Below are 12,761 nucleotides of genomic sequence, written 5' to 3'. Positions count from 1 at the left end.
GGAAGGAGTCGGAGAGATTCCTGAAGGTAGTTTGCCCTCCGCCTGCGCTCTGACAGCTCCCGGCCCCGTGCAGCGTCCCTCGATGCCTGCAGGGAGTGGCAGACTTTCAGAGGCGCTGCGGCGCGCACAGCAGTTGACTAGGGGAGCCAGTCATTTCTGTCTGTCCCAATGAGGCACTGGGGCCTTCACCCAGTCTGCCCCAGGGCCTCGCTCTCCAACGCCTCCCACCCCCTTCCCGAACAGGTCTCAGGTGCCTGAGAACTTTCCAGCTGCGAAAGCGCTGGAGAACCGGCTCCCCGCCAGGAGGGGCGGCGGTGTCCTGCAGGAGGCGTGTCCGGGACCGAGAGGGCACAGACACGTAACTGCGGGGGCGGGCGGGGCGGGGTGGGGGGAACTGGCGGCAAGCAGGAGGGCGAGGCCCGGCGTGTGCGCCCAAGTCCGAGGGCGCCGTGGTCCGTGGGCCCCCGTGGGACTCCCCAGCGAGCCCAGGGAGCCGGAGAGTGAGCCCGGCTGATTCAGAAAGTTCAGGCTGTGACATCAGGGCCCGGACGCAGTTGAAGTAAAACCTCAAAAATGCGAGGCGTTGGCCGGCAGGCGGGCGGGGAAGACAGAGGGCGCCTTTCCCGGCGCAGGTAGGCTCAGGGTGCCCGCTGACCCCGCACCCGGCCCCGCCGGCCTGGGGGACCCAAAGGAGCCCCGAAAACGAGCCTGGCCCTGCCTGCGCGCCCTGCCCCACGCGAGATCGCAGTGACGCCGGCAGCACCAGGGACCCCCTGGGCCACCGTGCAGGCAGGAAGTCCTTCGGGGGACTGCAAGGTAAGTCTCGAGACGTTTTCATGGTTGTTGTGTGTGTGTTTGAATACATTTTAAGCCGCCCGCTGTTTGGAAGGGGACTTCCAGCTTCACTTCTTTCCTTAGCAGGATGAGGCCGGCGCCCAGGGATACGCGAAGAACCGCGAAGGGTGGTTTCTAAGGCGCCCCTGGCCCCTCCGAGGCGTTTCCCTCCTTTGCCCAGGTGCCGGCGTGGGCGCTGGGTGGCTCGGCTTGGGACGGGTGGCGTTCTCCGACTCCAGTCGCCAACAGCTGCTCGCCCCGTACGAGCGCTTTGAAAGGGACACAGGGACGCTGTTTGCGACTGAAAACGTCAAGGCCTGAGACCCTCCCAAAAGTTAGGCTGAGAAGTTTCTGAATTATTCCAGGTGAAGCCAAATTTTCACCCGGCTGAGAAAGTGGCCAAAGCGAAAACATGGCCTGGAGCCAGGGGTGGAATGGGAACCTGCCTCCTCTTCCCCATTCACCTGGGGAGCGGCTGGGACGCAGATTCCTCGCGCCTCACTTCTTTGACTCTGATGTCCCCCGGCCGCCCCCCCCCCAACCCCGCCCAGAACGGAGGGCACAGTAAGCCCTGTTGCCCCAGCGTTTCGAAGAGCTTCACAGGACACATTATGTCATAATAGTTAACTCAGCAACAGCCGTTAGCTAGTGGGGGAACTCCACTCCTGCTAACCGAAAGGGAAACCAAAGCGGACCGGCGCGGCCCTACTTTCACGGCGCAGGCGGCAGCCAGCCCGCAGCCACCTCGCCGGGCTGCTCCCTAGATTCTGTCGAATGAGGAAGGGGAGGGAAAGCCCACTGGAGTGACTGAGAAGCCCCTCCCCACCGAAGCTGTTGGGTTTCACTGACCCCACTAAGGTTCCTGGGAACCTGAGGCGCGTTTGAAGCACCCCTCCTTTGGAAGTCCTGCTGGAGACTGGGAGAGCCTTGAGTTAGAAGATGTCGAAGTGGCCTTGGTGCATCTTGTCCCTAACCCTTTTAGGGCTAGGTCCCTTGCAAGGGCCCCCTAAAGAACTTGGCCAGAGTCTTGCCAGGAGGTTGCCGACCTCCTGCTCTGTTAGAGGCAGCGGTTCTGGAAAAGGATTCAGCCCTTCCTTCCCTCTGAAATGCTGGCTCTCCATCTTCCCCCCAGATACAATGCTAGGAAAGAAATGCATTGGAAAACAAATGTTTCTCCAGCCTCCATACTGGGTCCACATTTAGCCTGTGGAGGAATAGAAGATGACCTCTGCCCTTTTCCCTAACGACTAAGCCGGAGAGAATAATGAACACTCAACAGGGGAGGTTGCTGTTTTCATCTAAGGGGGAGACATCCCTCCCGCCCATCCATTCATTCAACACTGAGTGTACCTACTGGGTGCCACACAGTAGGTCAACACCCTGGAGTCCTAAGATAACTTACCCACAATCTGAGAGATGAGGCAGATACAGACACAAACTGCAGCTCAGAGTCATCCACACCCTAACAGCAGTAGTGGCCCCTGGACACTGGAAGAATCCCAGGGAGGGTGGGATAAACTCCCCCGGGGAAGTACCGTATTATGCTGTGTATAATGCACAATGTTTTGTCCAAATTTTTCGAGGGAAAAACTAGGGTGCACATTATACATGGCAAAATACAGGTCAACCCTGCCAAAGTGATGGATGGACAGCGGTCAGATTTGTGTTTGGACAACTAGCTACCAGGGGAAGCTGGTTTGGAGAGACAGGATGCAGAGGTTACGAGAACCTCAAGTAAGATAACGGCGGTGGGATCTGAGGAAAGAGAGTCGATTTCAGTGTATGTTTAGGACGGAGAATCAAAGCACCTGGTGCCCAGCTGAATGTGGTACTGGAGGAATGAACGGGGGAGAGGATGTGTACACAGTGCTGAGCTGGGGCTGGGGGTGTATCGTGATGTGTACGGTGCAAATTCCCACCCGCAGAGGAGCGGGTTTGGGAAGCGGATTGTGGGAGTAGCAGGCAGTGAACCCTGTAGGCGCACTGGTGATGGCTCTTCCCGGGAGAGGTCCAGGCAGAGCTGTGTGGTCGGCAGGGAGCGCTCCACTCCGGAGCTCAGGGAGAGCCGGAGCCTGCTGCGATGGAACATGGACGCAGTGTTGAAGGAGCCCAAGAAGCCTCGTGAGACCACGGGCTACTGAGAAAGAGTCTAGGATTTGTCAGAAAATGCCTACAGACATTCTTTTCCCATCACATGCTGGCTCTCACATGACTCTAGGCACAAAGGCTTTCCCCAGGTGCCTTGCAGGCAATACTTGAGATACTGGAGAGAATCCTGGGTAAAGGGCACACAGGAAGTGCAGGTGGGTTTAACCAAACAAGCCAATCCCCAGGAATCACATCCACTGAGAGAAACGAATACTTTAGCTCAACAGTTAGATCTGCCAAGAGCCCCCCAAAACTCACTGCACGAGTGTGGGAGAGCCCTGTGGTCATTCAAACAGGAGGATGACTTCCGTAGACTGATTCTAAGCCCCTACAGGGTAGTCCTTTCAGTCTGGCTGCCCCTGCCCAGGTCAGGATCTTATGGGACCTGGTGTGGAAGGAAAAATTGCCTTGAACTTGGAACTAAACAGATATGGGTTCAATTCTTATCTTGACCCCTGACTGGCTTGCCCTTGAACAAGTGTTTGACTCTCTCAATTTCGTTTTCCTTACATTTAAAATGGGGATAATAAGCCCTGGCTGGTGTGGCTCAGTGGACTGAGGAGCAGCCTGCAAACTCCAGGGTCTCAGGTTTGATTCCCAGTCAGGGCATGTGCCTGGGTTGTAGGCCAGGACCCCAGGAGGGGGCATGAGAGAGGCAACCACACATGAATGTTTCTCTTCCTCTCTTTCTCAATTCCTTCTGCTCTCTCTCTAAAACTAAAATTAAAAATCTTTAAAAAGTTACCTTTAAAAATATTAAAATGGGGATAATTATTACTCGCCAGGGCAATGGTTAAAATCAGGGTCAAGTTGAAGAAGAAAGTGAACTGAGTGTGCTACAGAAATTGTAAGGCTCTATAAAAATGTAAGGGGCTCTATCGTTACTCATTGAGCCTCCGGAAGCCATCGGGTGGACTGTGTAGGTGCTGGACCTGGGCGGCGTCCTGGGTCCAGACTCACAGCTTTTTACCTGCAGGAGGTATTTTAAGGCGGTAGCTGTGTCTCCCGTCACACCAACGGCACACGTCTAGTCTGGCCGCTTCTCCTTTTACTCCTCGCCTGCCGTGGCCAGAGCCCCAGAGTGAACCCCTTACTGTGGAAGCAGGTTCCACACTGCGCAAGGGCTCCTGGGAGCTCGTGGGGCTGCAAGCAGCCAGTCTTTCCTGTGCTGGGCCACAGACCACCCACGTGCCTCTGGGTGTCCCCCAAGGGGATGATTTTTTCTGATCCAAGGTGCTGGTCAAACCAGCGGTGGCCCTGAATTTGAGCATCAGTGGATGCCTTTTGCATGGGTGTTTCTGGGATTTTTCCCCTCTGGCCCCAGCTGGGAAGCCTGACCTGTTCTCCACCCCAGTGAAGCTTGGCTTTTATGACAACATCAAAACTTTCAAGTCAACAGACTTCTGATAGCACCGGCTGTTGATGAGAAAAGGAAGTAACCACAGACTCAAAGACTTCAAATAGAAAAACACTTGAGCGAGAAGCTGCCTCACCCCTTCACTTCACAGATGAGCAAACTAAGGTTCAGGGGGCAGAGTGTGTGCCCAGGTCAGCAGCTGGTTCAGGGAGGGACCGGAACGCGAGTTCCGTCTCCCTGTGCTGGGACAGGACACCCTAGGGTTTCTCACGCCTGGACCTTCCATCCCTCACATAGAGGCCCAGGCCCAGGGACCGAAATGGTGGCAGAAAAGAAACAAAAAGGCTGCCTTCGAAGCTGAATCTTCTCTCCAGTGGCTCCAGGGCACACGGGGAGGGGGGCGGGTTGGTCTTGGAGAATTCCCGAAGAGCCCTGGCCAAGGGGAGGGCATCGGGTGCCTTTCCCACCCTTTTGGTGTTTCATGCAACAGGTCCTGTGGAGACCTGGGGGCGGGTCTGAGTTACCCAACACACACGGACACACAATTTACAACTGGAAGAGAGAGGCTACAGGCAAGTCACAGGAGCTCCGAGACTCGTCCCAGTGAGAGAGAGAAAAGGGGCAGGCAGGCCACCCTCCCGTCCAAGTGGCAACAGGGAAACCTGCGGCAGAGGCTGGGTGGGGCGGTTCCCAGGCCCGGACTGAGCAGCCCAGGCTCCTGACTCGCCCCAGCGTGGGCCTGGGCCAGCTCACCAGGCCGCCACCTGGGGACGCGAGCGGACCTGGTAGTGGAGACCAGACCAGACAGGGCAGCCAAGTTCCAGGATGAACGTCACACAGACGCAAGACGCCTTTCTCAGGGTGACCCCCAAGGGGCCATGGCCAGGCCCAAGCCACGCCCCGGCCCCTGGGAGAAAACTTGCCTCCTCGGTTGTAAGCAAGCTTCTGCTCTGCAGGGCTCGTCGCTGAGACATAAACGAAACCTCACCGCGGCTCCATTTCTAGGTCTAAATTGAGGCCTGAGTTCAGAAGCCACTGCAGACTTGCATTGCACCACCTGAAACTTCTTCCTGCCAGGAGGCTCATCGGTTGACTTTCACTCTCCTCCAGTACAAGCCTAGTTGCGAGCCAGGTAGGCTTCGGAAGAGCCCGGCAGCCACCGCCTTTCGTTTGCCAGGCGAGTCAGAAAAGAAAACTGGCAGCAGAGGGAAAACTAGTCGCCAGGAGGAGAGTTGCGTGTCGCAGTGCTTCCAGCCTTCACACTGTCCCCGAGGTGGGAGACGTGTCCAGGCTGGGCTGGGGCCGGGGCTGAGCAAAGTGAGACGTCCTCCGGTTGTACTATTACGGGCACAGAATGGCACACAGAGGACACACCGTGTCTCCACCTAAATGACACGTGACCGTGGCCGCCTTGAAAAAGAGGGTTCGGCAGGGCAGGAGCCGGCCCTCGCCACCCCAACCCGAGCAGGACCCTGGGTCTGTGTGTCCTCCTGCTTGAGCTCTGTGACCCTGGCCCCACTAGGGGACAAAGAGCCAGCTTTCCAAAGTCCCTCTGGCCGGAACCCTGAGACTCCAGAGCACGGTGGTCTGACATCTCCCAGAACACGATGCTGGGGCCACGGTGACCTTCCCAATGATCAGGGGCAGGGAGTAAACAAATCCCACCCAACCTTTCTCGGCCACCTTGAGATTTTCGTGTGTAGGCTACGCTCTCCATAGTCATCTGCCATACTGTACGGTGGGGCTAAGAATTCGAAGTGCACAGAAATGACAGCCGGCGTGGTCACCCACCCACCTTCCCAGGCCCATCAGGTTGTTTACTCAACGTTATGTGTGGGACAAGGGGTGATGCTGAGACACCCCCCCATCGATCGGGCCCCTTCCTTGTGAATATCCTGATGGATATCCAGAGTCTCCCCTGCCACTCTGCCTTCCACTCCTGACCTGGGACATGCCCCCTGCCCAGTGGGTGACCCACCGGTCCCACCATGAGCCCTCCACGTGGGGTGGGAAGGGCCCATGCACCTCCCCACAGCCAGAGGAAATCCATGATGCTGTCAGGCCCTCTGAGGACAGAGCCGACTGGTGCCATTTTTGGTGGCCGGATGGCACGGGTTTGCCCCGCCAGCCATGGAAAGAACCTCTCATTTCCAGACCAGTGCCCCGTGCGTCCCCTCCCCGTCTGGCACAGGGGAAGCGAACACTGTCACAGAGCACATGCCACATGGGGAAGAAGGTCCGATGCTCCTTCCTGACTGACAGTTTCCAGGAATCAGCGTGTCGTGCTTTAACATTATCGCCCCTTCCGTGGGCATGCGGAAGCCACCGAGGTGGGTGGCCCCTCGACCTCTGGCTCTGCAGTGAATGGAGGCCTCGCTCTGAAAACATGACCGTGACATTTCCTATTTCCTAAGCAACTCCTAACAGGGGCCGCACCATTTGCTCCATTCACCATCAATTAGCTTTTAAGAAATTTCGCATTCTCTCCTTCCACTTTTTTTCACTGAAGAGGAATTTGCATTACCTAAAATTAGCAGTTTTTAAAGTGAGCAATTCAGTGGTATTTGTACATCCACAATGTTGTGTAACCACCTCTTTGTAGTTCCACAACGTCTTCATCACCCACAAATATGGCCCCGTACCCACAAAGCCGTCACCCCCATCACTCCCTCTTCCCGGCCCCTGGCGGCCTCCACTGTGCGTGCTATCTCGGTGGGATTCCCCATCAGTGGAACCCTACAGTATGTGACCTTTTGTGCCTGGCTGTTTTCAGGTAGCATAATGTCTTCAGGGTTCATCCAAGGTTTAGGGTCCAGTGGCACTCCATGCTTTTTCGTGGCTGAGTAGTATTCCCTTGTGTGCAGACAGCACAGTTTGTTTTTGTGTTCCTCGGCGATGGACCTTTTGGCTATGGGGAGTGCGCATGTACAAGGATTTGGGGTTTGCTGTTTGCAGTTGCTCTGGGCACCACTAAGAGGGGAAATGCTGGACCGTATGGTGATTCTTAGTTGAGCTTCATGAGGAACCGCCGGACTGTTTTCCCTCCTCCCACATTCTTATCAGCATACTTGTGATCCACTTCCCTTTCTTGAAGAAAACACGCCTATTAAGTGGCATACTTTTCTACGCCTGGCCCCATGTTTGTCGCCGTTGATCTTACACATTAATGAGAGATATGGCCTCTCTTCCTAGAGATACAGGGCTATTTGGATGCTTGACGAAGAGAATATTTGGGTGAATTATAAGTCCTCTGGGTGTGACCGAGTAGGAAGCACCATGTGACAACGGTAACATTTATGGAGTGTGGTACGCACGTAGGTGTGCCGGATGCTGCGGTAACCCCCTCGCCTCCTCCTCCCTCCCGTTTAACCCTCAGGACAGCTCAACTACTATCCCTATTTTACAGGTGAGGGAACTGAGGTCTCTACCGAGAGCTAAGTGCCCTTCCCTGGCTCCAGTATTGTTTTCTTTATAAACCTTGGTGACCCTCAGTAAGATCTGACTCTCCCCCAGTCGCCCTTGGGGGCTACTCTTTGTTGTGTTCCCAGTGCACAGCATCCAGTACATAGCAGCTGCTCATTAAACACAGGTTCACCAACAAACACAGGCCCATCTGCTTCTGCTGGCGGAACTCCCAGTCCCTGTCACACTGGCACGTGACTCCAGTGGCCGAGTCCTCGATTTCCACTCATGGATGCTCTCAAAACAGACGTAGCCCAGGGGTCAGGGAAGGGAGATGGGCAGACAGGCAGTGAATGGGGGGCCGGGCTTTGACCCAGGCTTGTCCACCTCATGGGGTAACGCTGGTGGGGTGGGGATGGAGGGGGAATGTGCTTTGGATCTGAGAAGCTGTGTAGGAAACAGAATGGTCACATCCACCTTGTGAGCTTCCAGTGTGCAACCTCTGGTAGAGATCTGCCCCTTGGACAAACGCCTCTTTTGGCGTCTACCGACCTTGTACTAACCATTAGCAATATTGCTGCATGGGTAGGCTGAGTGTGTGTGTGCATAAGTGAGGGGGGAGGTGGTGAGCATAAGCGGGGGTCCCTCTGAACTGGAGCCACTGGAATGCACTTTGTTTACCCTGTGACCCCAGAGCGAAAATCAGGATTACCCCCAAACTTAAGAATATACAAAGGGGCAAAGTGTGTTCCAAGTCAGGGGAAAAAGGACGTGGACTCCCTGTCCACTGAAGTTTTCTTGCACAGTCATTTGCTTTCATGGCCAAACATAGAAAACTTCCCGTAAGAACCTCAGCTCCGCACGTCACCAGTCACCCCCAGCTCCATCCCTGGACTCTGGAGGAGGGAGGGCCAGTGTCCCAGAGCAGTGTCCCTTCTCCTGGGCCACAAGCTCAGGCGCCGCCCCACCCCTGTGGCCGGGCTGTTCCATGGACTGGAGCTGTGGGCAGGAGGGAGTGTTGGAGACTTGCCGTGGCGACAGCAGGTGCTGGGAAGCCTGCAGCTCTGGCCGGAGCCCAGCCCCCCTGGATCCAACTCCTTCTCTGGGCCACCTGCACTTTCCTGAGCAACCTGGAATCCCGTCTTTCCATCCTCCCTGCACTGAATCAGCCATTCTCCCTCCAGGTGCCAACCCGAATCATGCCCTCCTTGAAGCCTCACCCAGATTCCTCCTTGGAGCCGACAGCTTTCTCCTTGCGGCTCCCATAAGCATGTGTTTGCATTTCCCTCAGGGCCCTTAACTAGTCGTGCTTTCTTGGTCTTGTCCTGGGCTCATCCATTTCACACACACACACACACACACACACACACCACCACCACCACCCCCTCCCCCAGATTCCACCAGTTCACAGTTTACACCTTTCACTCCCTTTGGCACCCCCGGCCCAGGTGGTTGGCAGGTGCAGCAGCACCTGGGAAAGCCTTAGACAAGAGAGTAGGGCCCGGTCCTCCTGCACCAGGTGGGCGCCTGACACCTGTGCAAGGAACTGTCTGCAGCTGCACCGGGGGCAGCAGATGACGCGGCAGTCCTTGGCCCCTCCGGCCTCATTGCATCAACGACCCAGGCTCAGGGAGGGAAGGAAGAAGCGGCAGTGTCCCTCCCTCAGGGAAATAACAGGGGAAGCCTCGAGCAGTAATGACAGTGAGGCAGCAAGACACTGAGCCCTCCACACACAGGCTGACCCGACGCAATGGTCCTGGCAGTCAGGAACCACCAATGAAATGCCCACGCACGGACACCGAGATGCCAGGAACACAGCCGGGCTGGGTTTTCCGACACCTCAGACACACCTGATTCTACGAGAGTTGAGAGTCATGTCAACAATATTCAGGATGGACCCCCCACCCCGAGACACTGGCGCTCACGGGTGTCAGGCCTCCCTCAGTCATCTCTGCCCTTGGCACTGACAGCATCTCCGGAGGTTCAGAAGGAGCCAGTGACCCAGAGAGGCCCGCAGGGTCCACTTACACTCTGGAATGCCCACGAACACTGGCATCTGAGCCCAGACTGCGCGAGTTCTCCCGATCCAGAATGTTGACATTCCTGTGGGAGGCTGGTTCCCCCCGAGTACCTTCTGCCTGCCCACAGTGCCGTGTGTGAACCCAGGAACCCACGGGGCAGATCGAGGTGGCCGCCGGACACCCTGGGGGAGAACGGCCACATGGTCCTGGGTAGCTGTGAGCGAGCCGCCACTTCCTGACCTATAAAAATGTTCACTCATGAATTTGAGAAATATTTTCCAAGAGCAAAACCTGCCCCAGCGATTGAGGATGCCGTGAGGGAGGGGGACCGACCTGCAGAGAAGAGAAGGAAAGAGAGAAGACTGAGTAAACACTGAGGCTCCAGCAGGCTGCAGGCTGTTGTCTGGGTGTGTGTGTGGGGGGGACAGCGTGGGGCACCGGGAGGGCTCAAGGGGAACTGCATTTTAACTGAGACAGACATGAGCGGGGCCAGGAGATTCGGGGCGGCAGTTGGGGTGGGACTGGGGGAGGTTGGGGTTCTAGATAAAGAAGTTCATGTGAGGCTCCAAACGACTGAGAGCACAGAGCCTAAGAAACGAAAGGGTGTAGCTCGGCAGGAGTGACTGGTTGTCCGCTGGCTCGTTTTACTGGTGCTTTTTCAGGATCAGCAGGGTGAGAGCCCCCCACTGGGAAAGCAGGAGCCAGGCCCTCGGCTCCCAGGAAGCTCTGCTGTTTTAGAAGAATTTTGAACACGCTTCTGCTCTTTAGTCTATTCATCTGTGAACTAGGCCGAGGAAGCCTTCCCCTGCTCACATGACCAGGGACTGAATGAAGAAATGTCTGCAAGAGCCTTTAAGAAATGAAGACGAGTCATCAGTGCAGGGTCCTTGATGGACCCTCCCCAACCACAGACAAACAGGGCCAGCCGGGCCGGTGTCAGCGCAAGACTGGGGGAGTGATTACAGCACAGCTTTTAGCCCCCTCTCCCCCGCCAGGGGGGTGGGAGACAAATAGCCGTTTCTCTCTGATTGGTTTGGTGATATTTCATTTCGGTTCATAATCAGATTTTTGTCTAAAGCAGAAAGTAAGCTATTAATAAAAGGTTTTTTTTTTTAAGATTTTTAAATTTTTATTTTTACAGAGAGGGGAAGGCAGGGAGAAAGAAGAGAGAAATATCAGTGTATGGTTGCCTCTCACGCGCCCCCTACTGGGGACCTGGCCCACCACCCAGGCATGTGCCCTGATGGGGAATCAAACCACTGACTCTTTGTTTCTCAGGCCAGTCAGTGCTCAATCCACTGAACCACACCAGCCAGGGCAAAGATTTTTTTTTTGCATTGTAATATTTGTGATTTCTGAGCCCAGGAGGGGAGCCGAACCCTGCACCATTCCCTGCTCTGGCCCAGGCTCACTTTGATTGACAGGTGAGCTCAGGAAGAGAATGTGGCATCTGAAACACCGACACTGCTATGTCCCCTGCTCACCAGCTTTTGGGACCTCCCCGGGACCCATGACACCTCTGTCCGGCCTTCGTGCTGTCTATAACGTCCCCAGCCGGGCCTGGAGCACCTCGTCCCGAGCTCTTCCTCAGAGCATTTCTGCACTGTCACCCCAGCGCCACACTCCGCGTGCACCGACCTCTGAGCCTCTGCTCTTGCTGCGCCTTCCTCTCCAGTGCCCCCAGACCCCCTTTCCCTCCGAATGGCCAGTCCTCCACGTGGTGACATGCAGCCCAGGGCACAGCACAGCCTGCATCTCCTCTGAGTGCCCGCCCCCCTTCAAATCCCAGCCAGTATCGGTCCCTCTCCTTTCCCATTGTGTGTGCACTTAGGATTTTCTGATATTCGCTTTAGCCTTTAATGGCTGTGATTGTTTTTAGAATTAAGTTCAGAAGGGCACTTTCCATTCACAAAGAACTCCCATGATATTATTAACTGACTTTTACCACAACACTGGATGGCGAGGAAGTCAGCAGGCTCACTAGTTTCCCGTTTTAGACGTGAGGAACCTGGGGTTTGAGGGTTCAGGGTCTGACCCATCCGCTGGCAGGAGAGTCCAAAGTTTCATGAAGAAACTGCTCAGATAGGACCCTGTTCCTGCATCTCTGTGTTCTCCCTCCTCCCTGTGTTGGTATAAACTCGACACACATAGTATAAACTTAACTAGCACTTCTCAATATAAAAATACATGTGCAACTTCAGGAAACATAATTCAAGTGGCACTTTTATGGATGCAAATAATTGTCATCTGTACTATCAGCCTCTTCATATACAAGAACAATATGCGTGCAGCATCATTTTTATATGTGCAGAGGGAGCTTCGAACTTACTTTGCACAAACTCCTCCCTACCAGGTCATCCAGAGGTCAGCCCCAAATTCAGCACCCGGGCCACCGCCACCAGGCAGAGGAGGATCGAATGTGCTTCTCAGAGCTGGCTCTGCAGGGCGGACACGGCCCCTGCCCAGCCAGCCCTGAGAAGGCCGGGTCACCTGGCGCAGGGAGGACCCAGGCTGCCCAGCACTGCGGTACAGCCAGGTGACTGCCTCCGGGTGGGGGGGCGGGCATGTCCGTCCATCCATCTGTCCACTCTGGATGGGCAGCAGGAAGCCCTCCACGGACGGAAGCAAATTTCCCAAGAGCTTCATGCCCCTTAGACTGCCTGCAGATTGGGGGGGGGTCACCTTTTTGCCAGGCCCCCGTTGATTCTGCCTGGAAGAATTCCAGCTGGGACTCGAAGTCTCTGAACAGTTCCTAACGGCCCAGCAGCACGTGCCGGGGTGCCGTCTGCTTTGACCCGGCGTGTCGGCTGACTTAGAAAGTGTGAGCCTGGGGAGGACGCTCAGGACCAAAGGGCCGAGGCGACAACCGTCTCCCTCCGGCCTCATCCCCACTGTCCTTCCATCCAGGCCACCCACGCCATCGCTTTCTTGTGTGTTTGTCAGATGTTGTCCCCATTTTGGAGATGGCGGAACAGAGGCCCACAGTCACCGAATGCCCT

At 55.9% G+C, this 12,761-nt stretch overlaps 1 protein-coding gene across 1 annotated transcript in view; it reads left to right on the top strand.

Moving 5' to 3' along the window:
• Nucleotides 1-567: 567 nt before the first annotated feature.
• The window catches only part of KIAA0040 (KIAA0040 ortholog), a 29,750-nt gene continuing 17,556 nt past the window's right edge, over nucleotides 568-12,761 (top strand). Inside the window, exon 1 of the mRNA XM_037145573.2 lies at nucleotides 568-816. The gene's annotated coding sequence lies outside the window, so the exon portion shown is untranslated. The remainder of the gene's footprint in view (nucleotides 817-12,761) is intronic.

This window comes from Artibeus jamaicensis, unplaced genomic scaffold (assembly GCF_021234435.1).
Source record: "Artibeus jamaicensis isolate MK-2021 breed Jamaican fruit bat unplaced genomic scaffold, CSHL_Jam_final contig_327, whole genome shotgun sequence".
NCBI classification, from domain to species: domain Eukaryota; kingdom Metazoa; phylum Chordata; class Mammalia; order Chiroptera; family Phyllostomidae; genus Artibeus; species Artibeus jamaicensis.
Note: the sequence above shows the minus strand (reverse complement) of the source record. Positions and strands in the feature narration are given on the sequence as shown.